This window comes from Coregonus clupeaformis, chromosome 5 (assembly GCF_020615455.1).
Source record: "Coregonus clupeaformis isolate EN_2021a chromosome 5, ASM2061545v1, whole genome shotgun sequence".
Lineage (NCBI taxonomy): Eukaryota > Metazoa > Chordata > Actinopteri > Salmoniformes > Salmonidae > Coregonus > Coregonus clupeaformis.
In genome coordinates, this window is record NC_059196.1 from 36973876 (window position 1) to 36995137 (window position 21262).

The 21262-nt window shown below is 42.9% G+C and overlaps 1 protein-coding gene across 1 annotated transcript in view; it reads right to left on the reverse strand.

Annotated features, from left to right (window-relative positions):
- Window positions 1-10053, reverse strand: part of cntn5 (contactin 5) — a 542763-nt gene extending 532710 nt beyond the window's left edge. Inside the window, exon 1 of the mRNA XM_041876697.2 lies at window positions 9619-10053. The gene's annotated coding sequence lies outside the window, so the exon portion shown is untranslated. The remainder of the gene's footprint in view (window positions 1-9618) is intronic.
- Window positions 10054-21262: the final 11209 nt, after the last annotated feature.

The window sequence follows — 21262 nt, forward strand, 5'->3', positions numbered from 1 at the left end:
TGTGTGTCTGTGTGTGTGTGTGTGTCTGTGTGTCTGTGTGTGTGTGTGTGTCTGTGTGTGTGTGTGTGTCTGTGTGTGTATCTGTCTGTGTGTGTGTGTGTCTGTGTGTGTGTCTGTGTGTGTGTCTGTCTGTGTGTGTGTGTGTGTATCTGTGTGTGTGTCTGTCTGTGTGTGTGGGTGTGTGTGTGTCTGTGTGTGTGTCTGTCTGTGTGTGTGTGTGTGTCTGTGTGTGTGTCTGTGTGTGTGTCTGTGTGTGTGTGTGTGTATCTGTGTGTGTGTCTGTCTGTGTGTGTGTGTGTGTGTCTGTGTGTGTGTCTGTGTGTGTGTCTGTCTGTGTGTGTGTGTATCTGTGTGTGTGTCTGTCTGTGTGTGTGTGTGTGTGTGTCTGTGTGTGTGTGTGTCTGTGTGTGTGTGTGTGTGTGTGTGTCTGTGTGTGTGTGTGTGTGTGTGTGTGTGTGTGTGTGTGTGTGTGTGTGTGTGTGTGTGTGTGTGTGTGTGTGTGTGTGTGTGTGTGTGTGTGTGTGTGTGTGTGTGTGTGTGTGTGTGTGTGTGTGTGTGTGTGTGTGTGTGTGTGTGTGTGTGTGTGTGTGCGTGTGTGTGTGTGTGTGTCAAATAACTATGACTGCAGTGTGGTAATCATTGGCTCACTGTTTAGAGGGTTGCCAACCCAACAAAACTCAACACACAGAAAGTCAAATAAAACTATTTTTTCCAATGCCAGCAAAATATTTTGGACACAGTACAGTCGTGGTCAAAAGTTTTGAGAATGACACAAATACTAATTTTCACAAAGTCTGCTGCCTCAGTTTGCATATACTACAGAATGTCATGAAGAGTGATCAGATGAATTGCAATTAATTGCAAAGTCCCTCTTTGCAATTTTCCAAACAACACTTGACAAGCACTCTTCCAAAGGAGACTGCCTCGAAAACCAATCGAGGCACAATAACCTTTTAATCGATGGAATTGAGGACGTAAAGACTGAAACTTGGCATGACACAGAAGTCAAGGCCAATAAACTCCTGGCAGATCAATTCAAACTGGACCCTAAACTCATGGAGCTGGAGAGAGCGCATACGAATAGCACTTTCTTCCCCGATGGACAGCCCAGATCTATAGTGGTGAAACTGCTGAGGTTGAAAGACAAGTAGGAGATTCAGGAGAGCCTGAAGGGAACAAACATCTTCATCAATGAAGACTTCTCTGAAAAAGTACGCCTCAAAAGAAAGGAACTGCTGCCACGACTAATTGAAGAACGAAAAAAAAAGCTACATCCCTGAAGAATGATCAGCTGGTCGTTCAACCCCTCTCCTAGTTATATGGCAAGTGACTCCGCTATAGTCAAATGATTTGACACACACCCACCCACACACCCACCACACACCCACCCACACACACATACACACACACACACACACACACACACACACACACACACACACACACACACACACACACCCACACACACCCACACACACACACACACACACCCACACACCCACACACACCCACCCACACACACACACACACACACACACACACACACACACACACACACACACACCCACAAACACACACACACACACACAAACACCCACACACACCCACACACACCCAACCACCCACACACACCCAACCACACACACACACCCACACACACCCAACCACACACACACACCCACATATTTACTCTACGTTGTTCATGTGTTTCACCTGACCTCATGAACAGAAACACACATTGCTCTAAATGTCATAACCCTCAGAAGTCTTCAGTGGTGTTGTGTGGACTGTGTGAATGCGCATTCCATGAGATTGATAAAACTAACACACTATGTTTCCGTTCCATTCTCTGGATGATTCCGACTGTGTATCTCTCTTAGTTGGGCAGGATATCAACCCTGATAACATGGTCTTTAACCCCATTAGATATTAATGATGCCAACGATAAACATAATGATTGTGTTGATCCAGATTAAAATGTCCTGAAATTGACCAGAAATAAGTCTGTCACTTGTGATTACTTAATGTAAGTAACTGTGAGGACACTGTTTTGCTGCAGCATCCCAACGGGTAGCTTTCACTGCATTGTCTCTTTCAATTAGGTATGAACCCAAGCCTGTTGGCCCATGTCAACATCCCTTTTTCTAAGAGAAAGCGTTTCGGGAGGTTTCAGCAGCTTCTAAGAGAAAGCGTTTCGGGAGGTTTCGGCAGCTTCTAAAAACACCCTCATGAATCCATGTCAGATTGTAAATAATAAGGGGCTTGAAGATCATTTCATCTTGATCACAGAAAAATAGTGATTCTGTTGAGTGAGTTGTCTTGATCCCACATTACAGCACTGTGCTGTATCTCACTCGTACTGCAGAACGCTCAACAGGCTCACAGGCAGTGTTCAATTAAGTTTGTTTAGGAGAAACACGGCGATTACAAAGTAAATGGGCTACTAGGGAACAGAGTAGACGTGTGTGTTATAGTCTCATATATACTGAACAAAAATAGGAACGCAACATGCAACAATTTTACTGAGTTACAGTTCATATAAGGAAATCAGTCAATTGAAATAAATTCATTAGGCCATAATCTATGGATTTCACATGACTGAGCAGGGGCGCAACCATGGGTGGGCCTGGGAGGGCATAGGCCCACCTACTGGGGAGCCAGGCCCACCCAATGGGGAGCCAGACCCAGCCAATCAGAATGAGTTTTTCCCCACAAAAATAGCTTTATTACAGACAGAAATACTCCTCAGTTTCATCAGCTGTCCGAGTGGCTCGTCTCAGACGATCCCACAGGTGAAGAAGCCGGATGTGGAGGTCCTGTGCTGACGTGGTTACACGTGGTCTGCGGTTGTGAGGTCAGTTGGACGTACTGACAAATTCTCTAAAACGACATTGGAGGCGGCTTATGGTAGAGAAATTAACATTAAATTATCTGGAAACAGCTCTGGTGAACATTCCTGCAGTCAGCATACAAATGCATGGTCCCTCAATACTTGAGCCATCTGTGGCATTGTGTGACAAAACTGCACATTTTAGAGTGGCCTTTTATTGTCCCCAGCACAAGGTGCACCTGTGTAATGATCATGCTGTTTAATCAGCTTCTTGATATGCCACACCTGTCAGGTGGATGGATTATCTTGGCAAAGGAGAAATACTCACTAACAGGGATGTAAACAAATTTGTGCACAAAACCTAGAGAGAAATAAGCTTTTTCTGCGTATGGAACATTTATGTGATCTTTAATTTCAGCTCATGAAACATGGGACCAACACTTTAAATGTTGCGTTTCTATTTTTGTTCAGTATAGGTAAAAGCCTTCACAGTGAGAGAGTTGGGCATGGCCAGAGGCCAGAATAGAGGCTAAATAGTCAACTCAGATGACATTTCAAGAACAACTAGCTAGCCAGAATAAGACAGGTTTCATAAATAAGCCTACATAATTGAGATTGTTTCCACTTTCAAGCTGTAAAAAAAAGTCTGAACCCTCCAGACTTTCAAGATTTGTGAGAAGAGGTCTGGATTGATGTTGCTGAGAACTGTAGTTTTAACTGTGGGTTATATTAATATATACACTAGGCTATGTGTGGGTTATATTAGTAGATACACTAGGCTATGTGTGGGTTATATTAATATATACACTAGGCTATGTGTGGGTTATATTAGTAGATACACTAGGCTATGTGTGGGTTATATTAGTAGATACACTAGGCTATGTGTGGGTTATATTAGTAGATACACTAGGCTATGTGTGGGTTATATTAGTAGATACACTAGGCTATGTGTGGGTTATATTAATAGATACACTAGGCTATGTGTGGGTTATATTAGTAGATACACTAGGCTATGTGTGGGTTATATTAGTAGATACACTAGGCTATGTGTGGGTTATATTAGTAGATACACTAGGCTATGTGTGGGTTATATTAGTAGATACACTAGGCTATGTGTGGGTTATATTAGTAGATACACTAGGCTATGTGTGGGTTATATTAGTAGATACACTAGGCTATGTGTGGGTTATATTAGTAGATACACTAGGCTATGTGTGGGTTATATTAGTAGATACACTAGGCTATGTGTGGGTTATATTAATAGATACACTAGGCTATGTGTGGGTTATATTAGTAGATACACTAGGCTATGTGTGGGTTATATTAGTAGATACACTAGGCTATGTGTGGGTTATATTAGTAGATACACTAGGCTATGTGTGGGTTATATTAGTAGATACACTAGGCTATGTGTGGGTTATATTAGTAGATACACTAGGCTATGTGTGGGTTATATTAGTGTATACACTAGGCTATGTGTGGGTTATATTAGTAGATACACTAGGCTATGTGTGGGTTATATTAATAGATACACTAGGCTATGTGTGGGTTATATTAGTGTATACACTAGGCTATGTGTGGGTTATATTAGTAGATACACTAGGCTATGTGTGGGTTATATTAGTAGATACACTAGGCTATGTGTGGGTTATATTAGTAGATACACTAGGCTATGTGTGGGTTATATTAGTAGATACACTAGGCTATGTGTGGGTTATATTAATAGATACACTAGGCTATGTGTGGGTTATATTAATAGATACACTAGGCTATGTGTGGGTTATATTAGTAGATACACTAGGCTATGTGTGGGTTATATTAATAGATACACTAGGCTATGTGTGGGTTATATTAGTAGATACACTAGGCTATGTGTGGGTTATATTAGTAGATACACTAGGCTATGTGTGGGTTATATTAGTAGATACACTAGGCTATGTGTGGGTTATATTAGTAGATACACTAGGCTATGTGTGGGTTATATTAGTAGATACACTAGGCTATGTGTGGGTTATATTAGTGTATACACTAGGCTATGTGTGGGTTATATTAGTAGATACACTAGGCTATGTGTGGGTTATATTAATAGATACACTAGGCTATGTGTGGGTTATATTAGTGTATACACTAGGCTATGTGTGGGTTATATTAGTAGATACACTAGGCTATGTGTGGGTTATATTAGTAGATACACTAGGCTATGTGTGGGTTATATTAGTAGATACACTAGGCTATGTGTGGGTTATATTAGTAGATACACTAGGCTATGTGTGGGTTATATTAGTAGATACACTAGGCTATGTGTGGGTTATATTAGTGTATACACTAGGCTATGTGTGGGTTATATTAGTAGATACACTAGGCTATGTGTGGGTTATATTAGTAGATACACTAGGCTATGTGTGGGTTATATTAGTAGATACACTAGGCTATGTGTGGGTTATATTAGTGTATACACTAGGCTATGTGTGCTTTACATCAGGGGTCTCCAACCTTTCTAGCATGTTGCGAGCTACTCTTTTTTCAAGCTTTCAAATAGGCCCATTCTTCTGCTCTCCTCTCCCCTGCAACTATTCCCTAGTGTACAATATAAAGTAGCGAACTATATTTTCTGTCAATAGACTTGGTAAAATAATGGTTAAGAAACAACTTTAAGGGGGGCCCCATAAAATCAGGATTTTTTTCTCCCAAATTATGTTATTTCTGTTAGATTTTTCCTGGTTTTAGATAATTTTAGTTTTTCACTCTCAAAATTACAGTTGTTCATAGAGAAACAACGCAATTGGATGTTCTGTGTCCATGTCAATGCTGAAATCACATCAGAAGACAATTATTTTATGGTCTGGAAGAAATAACACATTTTGATTTTTTAGTGTAATTCCCCTTTAATTGTGCATCTGGCCCTTTAATTGTGTATCTGGCCCTTTAATTGTGCGTCTGGCCCATTATTTGTGCATCTGGCCCTTTAATTGTGCATCTGGCCCTTTAATTGTGCATCTGGCCCTTTAATTGTGTATCTGGCCCTTTAATTGTGCATCTGGCCCTTTAATTGTGTATCTGGCCCTTTAATTGTGTATTTCGCCCTTTAATTGTGTATCTGGCCCTTTAATTGTGTATTTGGCCCTTTAATTGTGTATCTGGCCCTTTAATTGTGCATCTGGCCCTTTAATTATGTATCTGGCCCTTTAATTGTTTATTTGGCCCTTTAATTGTGTATCTGGCCCTTTAATGGTGTATCTGGCCCTTTAATTGTGTATCTGGCCCTTTAATTGTGCATCTGGCCCTTTAATTGTCTATCTGGCCCTTTAATTGTGTATTTGGCCCTTTAATTGTGTATCTGGCCCTTTAATGGTGTATCTGGCCCTTTAATGGTGTATCTGGCCCTTTAATGGTGTATCTGGCCCTTTAACTGCACATCTATAGAGTGAGGAATGTGCAGTCTGATGTTCTGGTCTAGTGATGCTTCTGGAATGTGTATTCTAATGTTCTGGTCTAGTGATGCTTCTGGAATGTGTATTCTAATGTTCTGGTCTAGTGATGGTTCTGGAATGTGTATTCTAATGTTCTGGTCTAGTGATGCTTCTGGAATGTGTATTCTAATGTTCTGGTCTAGTGATGGTTCTGGAATGTGTATTCTAATGTTCTGGTCTAGTGATGCTTCTGGAATGTGTATTCTAATGTTCTGGTCTAGTGATGGTTCTGGAATGTGTATTCTAATGTTCTGGTCTAGTGATGGTTCTGGAATGTGTATTCTAATGTTCTGGTCTAGTGATGCTTCTGGAATGTGTATTCTAGTGTTCTGGTCTAGTGATGCTTCTGGAATGTGTATTCTAATGTTCTGGTCTAGTGATGCTTCTGGAATGTGTATTCTAATGTTCTGGTCTAGTGATGCTTCTGGAATGTGTATTCTAATGTTCTGGTCTAGTGATGCTTCTGGAATGTGTATTCTAATGTTCTGGTCTAGTGATGCTTCTGGAATGTGTATTCTAATGTTCTGGTCTAGTGATGCTTCTGGAATGTGTATTCTAATGTTCTGGTCTAGTGATGCTTCTGGAATGTGTATTCTAATGTGATGGTCTAGTGATGCTTCTGGAATGTGTATTCTAATGTTCCTGTCCAGTGATGCTTCTGGACTGCTGCTGCTCAGTTCATGGGAAGGTTTGCAAATTACAAATAATAGATACAAATGATATACTTCCTCATGATATACTTCCTCAGGATATACTTCTTCAGGATATACTTCCTCATGATATACTTCCTCAGGATATACTTCCTCATGATATACTTCCTCATGATATACTTCCTCATGATATACTTCCTCAGGATATACTTCCTCATGATATACTTCCTCATGATATACTTACTCAGGATATACTTCCTCATGATATACTTCCTCATGATATACTTCCTCATGATATACTTCCTCATGATATACTTCCTCATGATATACTTCCTCATGATATACTTCCTCATGATATACTTCCTCATGATATACTTCTGCCAGGTAACCCTACTTTGCAGTTAACATTTAATTGAGAAGGTTTTGGGGAAAGTATTTCTGCCAACCCACAAGAATGTTATCACATCAACTGGCTGGCTACACATGGAGTGTTAGAGAAACACGCACACCACACAGACAGAATAGTGCAGCTCGCGATCGACCTGTTGAAGACCGCTGCTTTACACCATCAAGTCAATCACACTAAATTCTAAGACATTCTGAGCCATGTTACAGGAATCGACTTAACATTCCTCTAAACTCACTCCACTTTGGAGGGCAATCTACACCAAAGGAAGACTAGATAATATTGACACCAATCTACACCAAAGGAAGACTAGATAATATTGACACCAATCTACACCAAAGGAAGACTAGATAATATTGACACCAATCTACACCAAAGGAAGACTAGATAATATTGACACCAATCTACACCAAAGGAAGACTAGATAATATTGACACCAATCTACACCAAAGGAAGACTAGATAATATTGACACCAATCTACACCAAAGGAAGACTAGATAATATTGACACCAATCTACACCAAAGGAAGACTAGATAATATTGACACCAATCTACACCAAAAGAAGACTAGATAATATTGACAATTTCCTCAAATGTGAGCTTCACCCCTGTAGTGATTGACTGGACCCCGGAGCGTGTTTGAGACCATAATTGAATTATCAAATTTCCCTAAAACACAAAAAGGCAAGAAGAAAAGTGGCTTTAAATACTGTAAAGTAATTTGCAAAGAGCATCTGCTGAGTCAGCCGGATTTACTCCCTAACAAATAAACAGAAATGGAAATGATGGTGATCACCTCTATAGTCTCAAAATAACCTATCCCGTCTCAGTGTGCATCCCAAATGGCACCCTATCCCCTAGGTCATAACGTACGTTCTGTGACAACACAAAGGTACTTTCAAAGGCGCATAAAATCCATTCCGTATTCAGACCACATGCACAACATGGACCCCTCCAAGAAACCTCTCTGTCTGACAACAGTCTGAGAATCTAAGGATGTTTTAACGCAGGACTGTGAGCATCAAAATGATACCGAGCATCTAAATGATGCTGATAACGACATATGAGTTCACAGAAACCTTACAGCCTTATCAACCCAAATGGTAGGAGGGAGCTGAGAGCAGCACGAATGGGGACAGAGCAAACTGCCAAGAGGTTCAACTGCCAAGGAATATACATTATAGGGATTTACTCAACTGCAGTGGGTCTGAACTGTTGTTTTGTAGCTAACTGTCCATCAAGTTACACAACTCATTGACCATTTTAGACTCTTTGTTATCAAAATACGAGGGTGTAGTCCAGGGTGTAGTCCAGGGTGTAGTCCAGGGTGTAGTCCAGGGTATGTCACGAATAGAATAACAGCACCATGCTTCTCTGGACTCAATTCTACATTCATCAAGTATTTCAATGCAACCTACACTACAGAGGGAAAAGTGAGCATTGTAATCCACCTGCCCTGTAGGGAAATGGCCACTCTAAACTGGCTGGAGCACTTAAGAGCAAGACATTCACTGAAGGGACTGAATCCAGCTTTCAGTGAATGGTCTCACACACAGACACACACACACACACACACACACACACACACACACAAACACACATCCTCTCTCTCTCCCTCTCTCTCTCTGTAAATGCTGGAAGCAAGCAATGAACAACAAAAGCCAAGCAACTCTTGTGTGGCCAGTCTTACTACTGCTCACCAATATGTGGGTTTTGGCTGTAATAAATAATGATATTGCTAATGCAGCAACTACAAATTGAGGAGAATCTGAAACAACGGTGTTCATAATGGTTTTTGCCAAGTGCAAAAACAGAGGCAGAGACAAAAGGCTCTAACTATCTCATCTGAGATAGGGCTAAATGCACAATGTGGGTCTTTAGCCCATCAACTTTCAACTAATCACTGCAGAGTAATAACTGTCAAATTATCTACCATTGTAACGCAATAGACGGCATGACGCAATAGCTTGCCTTTTGTTGTAAAAACAGTGATAGTGAGAAAATAATCTCTTATTTAGAAGAAACCTGTTATTTAAGACTTATATTATACTTATTGTAATAAAACATTATTATTATTATTATTATTATTATGTAACAGGCTATCTGAAGTCTTCAGCAGTTTGAGTGCATCATGAACTTGTCTCTCCCAGAGGAGCGCGTTGCGTTGAAACTCCCCGCTCCTATAACCTCACAGCTGTAAACCCCACTCTCATCCCTCAAAAAACACCATCAAAACATTTCAAACAAGTCTCAATACTCACCGCCAAATGCACGGAACAGGCAGGTTTTTCCTTCGTAATATCACGTTTTATTCACTACGTCCAAGATAATCTAACGGTAAACAACCAGTCTCCGTCGCCCCCGAACCAACGAATGGCAGAGGGTCCTTTCCGCTCCTCCGTTTCTCTCTAAACGATGAGACGACGACGTAAATTGTACATCCTAGGCACCCTCTGTTGTGTCTCGTGTCGATTTATCCGGTGTCCGTTTGTTTCTGGAGGACTTCACCTTTGCCTTCGCTTCGGCAAACCTTTCCGCCCGTTACCGAACGGGGTCCGTCTGACTGACTGTTTGTCTGAGCAGCTTCTGTTCTGCAGAACGTCCAGCCCCGTTCTAGAGCTAGAAGGACTGAGCTCCCATCCCTCTCCTCCCGTCCCCAATCATCTCCCCCAGTTCCATCACCACCAAGCAGCTTGTGTCTGTGAAGTTCACACTGGATAGATACACAGCCCTGAATGTGATGGTTTCCTACCTCTATGGAGTAGCCTAGTTGAAGCATACGATTTTGATCGTAAACTATTGTAGCCTAGTTGAGATACTAGCTAGTAGAATACATTGTGTAAATTGTCCAGCAGTATGGATGTCATGTCAAGGGATATGTGGATTGATGCCTTAACAAATAGATGACAAATAGGCTACCGTGTCTCACGGCCGAGGAAGGAGATAGGTAGGCAGTGATTTCCAATAGGTGTAGGCTTGATTTGAATATTGGTTGCGACTGCATTCATGTGCTCAAGACCAAAGAAAAAAAGGGGGAAATATTTTACGAGAAAATACACTCTGGCTCAGTGTCACTTTGCACTTAAATTGTTGCAAAAAATAAATTGGCCCAAACTTGACTTTATTATTATCCATGGCTGTTCCACTTCTCTGGCGAACTCTTGAAGGGATGAAACACACTGATTTAAATACCCTCTGTGTCAGGAAGCCGGCACTGCATTTACAGTTTAGTCATTCAGCAGAAGCTCTTATCCAGAGCGACTTACAGTTAGTGAGTGCATACATTATTTATTAATTTTTCATACTGGCCCCCCGTGCGAATCGAAATGCTCTACCATTCCCTCCCCTACCCTGTGCCAATTGTGCGCCGCCCCATGGGTCTCCCGGTCGCGGCCAGCTATGACAGAGCCTGGATTCGAACCAGGAGCTCTAGTGGCACAGCTAGTGCCTTAGACCACTGCGCCACTCGGGTGGAATATAGCCCATAGCAGGTGGTGTCAGGTAAATATGTTATCCCTACCTTTCTCCTACATTACCATGTTGGCACAAAACGACTCTCTTTTGCCTTACAAATCACAACAGGTAAGTGTCAGTATAACGAGTGTTGAATTTCATTTAATGCGTTTTACACAAAATCTGAATAGTTCCCATATTATACATTTTTAAATGCCTTTCATGAACTAACACTAGCACTTCACCCCCCTCATCAACATCCCCTGCCCCCTTACCTGTCCTCCTGTATTCCCCATCATCAACAACCCCTGCCCCCCAACCCATCCTCTACACCGGTCACATCAGGAAAACATGACATTAACCCTGTCTACCCTGGTCACATCAGGAAAACATTACATTAACCCTGTCTACCCCGGTCACATCAGGAAGGGAAAACATGACATTAACCCTGTGAGACCCACAGTTGTAAAAATGCAACGCTGCCTAATTTGCATCCTGTAAACTAAAATATGATGTCAAACACAACATAGTGCATCTCAATAGACCCAGATGCATCTCTGAGTAGTATTGTTGTGTGTCACTATGATTATTGATGCATCGGTAGCCTCTGAAACACTAGAGTAGAAACCTGTCCACTCATCTGAGACCCCACTGGTCCCCTTACACAAGCATATGTTGGTAGCCACCCATGCATATTTCTTCCTGTCTTCTCTAATATGTGGTGATTATGTAGAAAAAAAGTCATTGAGAAACAAACATTACGAGCCAGACTTGAGGTAGAATTGTATGGGTTGCAAAAAAAAACGCATAATTGGGCTTAAAGAGTTACAAAACTAAGACATATAGATCACATTTACATATTGACATAGACAAGTAAGAGAGATTGTTTCCCTTCCCAAATAACCAAATACTTCAGCAGTAACTCGGATGTTCCCTCAACACATCAAAAGAACAGAAATGAAAATGGTTTTAATGAGATCAGAATACCGTCATCATGTGATCGGGGTAGAAGTAAGACAGGAGGTTCTTTCCAAGTTAAGCCAGAAAGGACAACCAAATATGACCAAAAGTACGTTTGGTGTTCTCTGTACATAGAAAACCCACAAAATAGTGAATCCTTTATTAGTTACACCCATCTAGTACCGAGTCGAACCCCCCTTTGCCTCCAGAACAGCCCACATTCTATAGGGCATGGAAACGTTGCTCAATTGGTATCAAGGGACCTAATGTGCTGTATTAATAGATAGTACCTGATGTTCCATAATGGGGTAGCTAGCTACAGTGAGGGAAAAAAGTATTTGATCCCCTGCTGATTTTGTACGTTTGCCCACTGACAAAGAAATGATCAGTCTATAATTTTAATGGTAGGTTTATTTGAAAAGTGAGAGACAGAATAACAACAAAATAATCCAGAAAAACGCATGTCAAAAATATTATACATTGATTTGCATTTTCATGAGGGAAATAAGTATTTGACCCCATCTCAGTCAGAAAGATTTCTGCCTCCCAGGTGTCTTTTATACAGGTAACGAGCTGAGATTAGGAGCACACTCTTAAAGGGAGTGCTCCTAATCTCAGTGTGTTACCTGTATAAAAGACACCTGTCCACAGAAGCAAACAATCAATCAGATTCCAAACTCTCCACCATGGCCAAGACCAAAGAGCTCTCCAAGGATGTCAAGGACAAGATTGTAGACCTACACAAGGCTGGAATGGGCTACAAGACCATAGCCAAGCAGCTTGGTGAGAAGGTGACAACAGTTGGTGCGACTATTCGCAAATGGAAAAAACCCAAAAGAACTGTCAATCTCCCTCGGCCTGGGGCTCCATGCAAGATCTCACCTCGTGGAGTTGCAATGATCATGAGAATGGTGAGGAATCAGCCCAGAACTACACGGGAGGATCTTGTCAATGATCTCAAGGCAGCTGGGACCATAGTCACCAAGAAAACAATTGGTAACACACTACGCTGTGAAAGACTGAAATCCTGCAGCGCCCGCAAGGTCCCCCTGCTCAAAAAAGCATATATACATGCCCGTCTGAAGTTTGCCAATGAACATCTGAATGATTCAGAGGAGAACTGGGTGAAAGTGTTGTGGTCAGATGAGACCAAAATGGAGCTCTTTGGCATCAACTCAACTCGCCGTGTTTGGAGGAGGAGGAATGCTGCCTATGACCCCAAGAACACCATCCCCACCGTCAAACATGGAGGTGGAAACATTATGCTTTGGGGGTGTTTTTCTGCTAAGGGGACAGGACAACTTCACCGCATCAAAGGGACGATGGACGGGGCCATGTACCGTCAAATCTTGGGTGAGAACTTCCTTCCCTCAGCCAGGGCATTGAAAATGGGTCGTGGATGGGTATTCCAGCCTGACAATGACCCAAAACACACGACCAAGGCAACAAAGGAGTGGCTCAAGAAGAAGCACATTAAGGTCCTGGAGTGGCCTAGCCAGTCTCCAGACCTTAATCCCATAGAAAATCTGTGGAGGGAGCTGAAGGTTCGAGTTGCCAAACGTCAGCCTCGAAACCTTAATGACTTGGAGAAGATCTGCAAAGAGGAGTGGGACAAAATCCCTCCTGAGATGTGTGCAAACCTGGTGGCCAACTACAAGAAACGTCTGACCTCTGTGATTGCCAACAAGGGTTTTGCCACCAAGTACTAAGTCATGTTTTGCAGAGGGGTCAAATACTTATTCCCCTCATTAAAAAGCAAATTAATTTATAACGTTTTTGACATGCGTTTTTCTGGATTTTGTTGTTGTTATTCTGTCTCTCACTGTTCAAATAAACCTACCATAAAATTTATAGACTGATCATTTCTTTGTCAGTGGGCAAACTTACAAAATCAGTAGGGGATCAAATACTTTTTTCCCTCACTGTATATTAATAGATAGTACCTGATGTTCCATAATGGGGTAGCTAGCTACAGTATATTAATAGATAGTACTGAGTGTGCTCTTCATGCTGTAATGCACCCAACACAAAGAGACAGGGGCTGCGTCCAAAAAGGATACCTTATTCCCTAAAAAAGGACACCCTATTCCCTATATATATTATATTTTTGACCATACCCTAAGGGCCCGGGTCACCACATAGTGAATAGGAAGCCAGTTGGCATCAAGGAAGGGATGGAAGCTTGTCTTTTTTTCTGTGACGTATTTACAGCCTTTCAGAATATTGCATGATATCACTCACTGTCCCACTGTTCCAACTCAAGAGAGCAAATTAAATAATATATTTGTATTCCTGTAGAGACCTTCATGCATGTCTCATCACATCTGCATTAACTCATATCATACTATACTCCTCAAAGGGAATGTCTGAATGTTTTAGTATCCGCTGAGGAGGAAGAGGAGGACACTATGATCAACGTCTATACATCACACTCCCATTCCTAATGTATTATACAGCATGTTCATAACAACACACTCCCGTTCCTAATGTATTGTGCATTACATCACATACAGTAAGTACTCTCAACTGGCTCCTAATTTGTTTTATTGATTTTATTGAATGGGGATGACTATTGTAGGCTATCAATTGTTACATTGAACTGTGGGATTTATATGTAAATTATATATCAGTGTTTACAGTTTCCTCCCAGTTATTTTTCCTTGATTGCTGTTTGTTCACATTGAATCCCAAAGGTGTGCTATATTGCAGCCTATTCATTTATTAAATTAGTGACAAACTAAATGCTTTTCTAAACTGAATATGGTTTTGAGCTGCATGGTATAATGTTGTTGTTGGTTTCTAAACTGAATATGGTTTTGAGCTGCATGGTATAATGTTGTTGTTGGTTTCTAAACTGAATATGAAGTTGAGCTGCATGGTATAATGTTGTTGTTGGTTTCTAAACTGAATATGAAGTTGAGCTGCATGGTATAATGTTGTTGTTGGTTTCTAAACTGAATATGGTTTTGAGCTGCATGGTATAATGTTGTTGTTGGTTTCTAAACTGAATATGTGTGATGGGTGATTTGAAGGAGTCAAGCGCAGGAGGGTAAATCACAGAATACAGAGTTTATTCCGGAATACAGAGTTACGCAGAAACGCATCAAACAGTCCAGTGCACATGGGGAAATATACCCCAGCAATACAAAATACACAGAGCTCAGCTGAGCTACACTCTCCTCACAATAAACAATCACCCACAAGGACAAGGGGGCAGAGGGAACACTTATACACATACTAATGAGGTGTGTGTATTAGACAAGACAAAACAAATGGAATGATGAGATGAGGAGCGGCAGTGGCTAGAAGGCCGGTGACGACGAACGCCGAAGCCTGCCCGAACCAGGAGAGGTTCAGCAGCGCGCCGACACCGGCCTCGGGGATGGCCAGGAAGATGCGGAGCAGGGCGAGCCGGATGGCGATGGTGGAAATCCCTCAACAGAGAGGGATCAAGGACATCCCTCACCGGGACCCAGCACCGTTCTTTCGGACCGTACCCCTCCCACTCCAAGATGTACTGAAGGCCCCACACCCGACGCCTCGAATCCATGATGGAACAGACGGAGTACGCCGGGGCCCCCTCGATGTCCAGAGGAGGCGGAGGGACCTCCCGCACCTCAGACTCCTGCGGAGAGGCACATGGAATGAGGGGTTAATACGATAATTATGGGGAGTAATAACCTATAGGTAACCTCGTTTATCCTCCTCAGGACTTTGAATGGCCCCACAATCCGCGGGCTCAGCTTCTGTCCGCATTGTCTCCGTACTGCTGTGCTGTTTGTTGCTACTTGGCTACCTGCCAAACTATTCACGTTTTACTTTTAATAAACGTTTAATCAATCTTTGTGTTCAACAAATTTACCAACTTTTTAGTTTTGTCCTCACTCATCTTTTTTCGTTAAACTTTTTCACCCCGGACGTTTATCCCGAGACAGAAGAGTCATTTTCCTGTGCGTTTTAGCTGCCAACTTTACGTTATTTTCCTTTTTTCCATCGCAACTTTTTTCCCTTATTCAACTTTTTCACTCCGGACGCTTTATCTGGACATGGTTCATCAACATCTTCAACAGCCGAAGCTAAGTAGTAACATTAACATGATGTCTTCTAATTGCAGTCGCTGTACTCATAATATACAGGAGAACGATCGCCTTACGGCGAAAATAGCTGTGCTACAAGCCCAGCTTCAGACGCAATCGTTAGGCAAGGGTAATCTCAGTGTAGGAAAGGAAGAAACAGCGTCTGTGCCACCAGTAAGTACAGACAGTAACGTTAGTATAAATCCCCCGCACAGTCCCCGCAGCCGGACAACTTTCTCATGGCTTCTGGAGGGAAATACTGTTGGAATGCTCAACCGGTGTCGCTCATTCAGCCGACAGAAACCTTCAACCGGTTTTCCCCATTATGTAGCGAGTCGGAGTCTGAGTCTGAGTCTTCTCTAGTCTCTACTCCTCCCGTTACGGGGTCTGAGACGCCGAAGGCTCCCACCATTAGCTCTGACAAATTGAAAACCCTAGTCATTGGCGACTCCATTACCCGCAGTATTAGACTTAAAACGAATCACCCAGCGATCATACACTGTTTACCAGGGGGCAGGGCTACCGACGTTAAGGCTAATCTAAAGATGGTGCTGGCTAAAGCTAAAACTGGCGAGTGTAGAGAGTATAGAGATATTGTTATCCACGTCGGCACCAACGATGTTAGGATGAAACAGTCAGAGGTCACCAAGTGCAACATAGCTTCAGCTTGTAAATCAGCTAGAAAGATGTGTCGGCATCGAGTAATTGTCTCTGGCCCCCTCCCAGTTAGGGGAAGTGACGAGCTCTACAGCAGAGTCTCAGCACTTAATCGCTGGTTGAAAACTGTTTTCTGCCCCTCCCAAAAGATAACATTTGTGGATAATTGGCCCTCTTTCTGGGACTCACCCACAAACAGGACCAAGCCTGACCTGCTGAGGAGTGACGGACTCCATCCTAGCTGGAGGGGTGCTCTCCTCTTATCTACCAACATAGATAGGGCTCTAACTCCTCTAGCCCCACAGTGAAATAGGGTGCAGGCCAGGCAGCAGGCTGTTAGCCAACCTGCCAGCTTAGTGGAGTCTGCCAATAGCACAGTCAGTGTAGTCAGCTCAGCCATACCCATTGAGACTGTGTCTGTGCCTCGACCTAGGTTGGGCAAAACTAAACATGGCGGTGTTCACCCTAGCAATCTTATTAGGATAAAGACCTCCTCCATTCCTGCCATTATTGAAAGAGATCGTGATACCTCACATCTCAAAATAGGGTTACTTAATGTTAGATCCCTCACTTCAAAGGCAGTCATAGTCAATGAACTAATCACTGATCATAATCTCGATGTGATTGGCCTGACTGAAACATGGCTTAAGCCTGATGAATTTGCTGTGTTAAATGAGGCCTCACCTCCTGGTTACACTAGTGACCATATTCCCCGTGCATCCCGCAAAGGCGGAGGTGTTGCTAACATTTACGATAGCAAATTTCAATTTACAAAAAAAAATGGCGTTTTCATCTTTTGAGCTTCTAGTCATGAAATCTATGCAGCCTACTCAATCACTTTTTATAGCTACTGTTTACAGGCCTCCTGGGCCATATACAGCGTTCCTCTCTGAGTTTCCTGAATTCCTATCAGACCTTGTAGTCATAGCAGATCATATTCTAATTTTTGGTGATTTTAATATTCACATGGAGAAGTCCACAGACCCACTCCAAAAGTCTTTCGGAGCCATTATCGACTCAGTGGGTTTTGTCCAACATGTCTCTGGACCTACTCACTGCCACAGTCATACTCTGGACCTAGTTTTGTCCCATGGAATAAATGTTGTAGATCTTAATGTTTTTCCACAAAATCCTGGACTATCGGACCACCATTTTATTACATTTGCAATCGCAACAAATAATCTGCTCAGACCCCAACCAAGGAGCATCAAAAGTCGTGCTATAAATTCTCAAACAACACAAAAATTCATTGATGCCCTTCCAGACTCCTTCTGCCTACCCAAGGACGTCAGAGGACAAAAATCAGTTAACCACTTAACTGAGGAACTCAATTTAACCTTGCGCAATACCCCTAGATGCAGTTGCACCCCTAAAAACGAAAAACATTTGTCATAAGAAACTAGCTCCCTGGTATACAGAAAATACCCGAGCTTTGAAGCAAGCTTCCAGGAAATTGGAACGGAAATGGCGCCACACCAAACTGGAAGTCTTCCGACTAGCTTGGAAAGACAGTACCGTGCAGTACCGAAGAGCCCTCACTGCTGCTCGATCATCCTACTTTTCCAACTTAATTGAGGAAAATAAGAACAATCCAAAATTTCTTTTTGATACTGTTGCAAAGCTAACTAAAAAGCAGCATTCCCCAAGAGAGGATGGCTTTCACTTCAGCAGTGATAAATTCATGAACTTCTTTGAGGAAAAGATCATGACCATTAGAAAGCAAATTACGGACTCCTCTTTGAATCTGCGTATTCCTCCAGGGCTTAGCTGTCCTGGATCTGCACAGCTCTGCGAGGGCCTGGGATCGGGAGAGACACTTAAGTGTTTTAGTACTATATCTCTTGACACAATGATGAAAATAATCATGGCCTCTAAACCTTCAAGCTGCATACTGGATCCTATTCCTACTAAACTGCTGAAGGAGCTGCTTCCTGTGCTTGGCCCTCCTATGTTGAACATAATAAACAGCTCTCTATCCACCGGATGTGTACCAAACTCACTAAAAGTGGCAGTGATAAAGCCTCTCTTGAAAAAGCCAAACCTTGACCCGGAAAATATAAAAAACTATCGGCCTATATCGAATCTTCCATTCCTCTCAAAAATTTTAGAAAAAGCTGTTGCGCAGCAACTCACTGCCTTTCTGAAGACAAACAATGTATACGAAATGCTTCAGTCTGGTTTTAGACCCCATCATAGCACTGAGACTGCACTTGTGAAGGTGGTAAATGACCTTTTAATGGCGTCAGACCGAGGCTCTGCATCTGTCCTCGTGCTACTAGACCTTAGTGCTGCCTTTGACACCATCGATCACCACATTCTTTTGGAGAGACTGGAAACCCAAATTGGTCTACACGGACAAGTTCTGGCCTGGTTGAGATCCTACCTGTCGGAAAGATATCAGTTTGTCTCTGTGAATGGTCTGTCCTCCGACAAATCAACTGTACATTTCGGTGTTCCTCAAGGTTCCGTTTTAGGACCACTATTGTTTTCACTATATATTTTACCTCTTGGGGATGTTATTCGAAAACATAATGTTAACTTTCACTGCTATGCGGATGACACACAGCTGTACATTTCAATGAAACATGGTGAAGCCCCAAAATTGCCCTCGCTAGAAGCCTGTGTTTCAGACATAAGGAAGTGGATGGCTGAAAACTTTTTACTTTTAAACTCGGACAAAACAGAGATGCTTGTTCTAGGTCCCAAGAAACAAAGAGATCTTCTGTTAAATCTGACAATTCATCTAGATGGTTGTAAAGTCGTCTCAAATAAAACTGTGAAGGACCTCGGTGTTACTCTTGACCCTGATCTCTCTTTTGACGAACATATCAAGACTGTTTCAAGGACAGCTTTTTTCCATCTACGTAACATTGCAAAAATCAGAAATTTTCTGTCCAAAAATGATGCAGAAAAATTAATCCATGCATTTGTTACTTCTAGGTTAGACTACTGCAATGCTCTATTTTCCGGCTACCCGGATAAAGCACTAAATAAACTTCAGTTAGTGCTAAATACGGCTGCTAGAATCCTGACTAGAACCAAGAAATTTGATCATATTACTCCAGTGCTAGCTTCCCTACACTGGCTTCCTGTTAAGGCAAGGGCTGATTTCAAGGTTTTACTGTTAACCTATAAAGCGTTACATGGGCTTGCTCCTACCTATCTTTCCGAGTTGGTCCTGCCGTACATACCAATACGTACGCTACGGTCACAAGACGCAGGCCTCCTAATTGTCCCTAGAATTTCTAAGCAAACAGCGGGAGGCAGGGCTTTCTCCTATAGATCTCCATTTTTATGGAACAGTCTGCCTACCCATGTGAGAGACGCAGACTCGGTCTCAACCTTTAAGTCTTTACTGAAGACTTATCTCTTCAGTAGGTCATATGATTGAGTGTAGTCTGGCCCAGGAGTGTGAAGGTGAACGGAAAGGCTGGAGCAACGAACAGCCCTTGCTGTCTCTGCCGGGCCGGTTCCCCTCTCCACTGGGGTTCTCTGCCTCTAACCCTGTTGCAGGGGCTGAGTCACTGGCTTGCTGGTGCTCTTTCATGCCGTCCCTGGGAGGGGTGCGTCACTTGAGTGGGTTGAGTTACTGACGTGATCTTCCTGTCTGGGTTGGCGCCCCCCCTTGGTTTGTGCTGTGGTGGAGACCTCTGTGGGCTATACTCGGCCTTGTCTCAGGATTGTAAGTTGGTGGTTGGGGATATCCCTCTAGTGGTGCGGGGGCTGTGCTTTGGCGGAGTGGGTGGGGTTATATCCTTCCTGTTTGGACCTGTCCGGGGTTTCTTCGGATGGGGCCACAGTGTCTCCGGACCGCTCCTGTCTCAGCCTCCAGTATTTATGCTGCAGTAGTTTATGTGTCGGGGGGCTGGGGTTAGTTGGTTATACCTGGAGTACTTCTCCTGTCTTATCCAGTGTCCTGTGTGAATTTAAGTATGCTCTCTCTAATTCTCTCGTTCTCTCTTTCTCTCTGAGAACCTGAGCCCTAGGACCATACGTCAGGACTACCGGGCATGATGACACCTTGCTGTCCCCAGTCCGCCTGGCCTTGCTGCTATTCCAGTTTCAACTGTTCTGCCTGCGGCTACGAAACCCCCTACCTGTCCCAGACCTGCTGTTTTCAACTCTTTAATGATCGGCTATGAAAAGCCAACTGAGAGACCTGAGCCCTAGGACCATACGTCGGGACTACCGGCCGTGGTGACTCCTTGCTGTCCCCAGTCCGCCTGGCCTTGCTGCTATTCCAGTTTCAACTGTTCTGCCTGCGGTTATGGAACCCCTACCTGTCCCAGACCTGCTGTTTTCAACTCTTAATGATCAGCTATGAAAAGCCAACTGAGATTTATTCCTGATTATTATTTGACCATGCTTGTCACTTATGAACATTTTTGAACATCTTGGCATGGTTCTGTTATAATCTCCACCCGGCACAGCCAGAAGAGGACTGGCCACCCCTCATAGCCTGGTTCCTCTCTAGGTTTCTTCCTAGGCTTTCGCCTTTCTAGGGAGTTTTTCCTAGCCACCGTGCTTCTACACCTGCATTACTAGCTGTTTGGGGTTTTAGGCTGGGTTTCTGTACAGCACTTCGAGATATTAGCTGATGTAAGAAGGGCTATATAAAATAAAATTGATTGATTGATTCTGGAAGGGCAGACAGAGGGGCAGAATCCAGGTCGAGAGCCAGACCCGATCACCCGGTACGAAGACCGGGGCCTCACTGTGGCGGTGGTCACCATTGGCCTTCTGACGACGCACAGCGCGT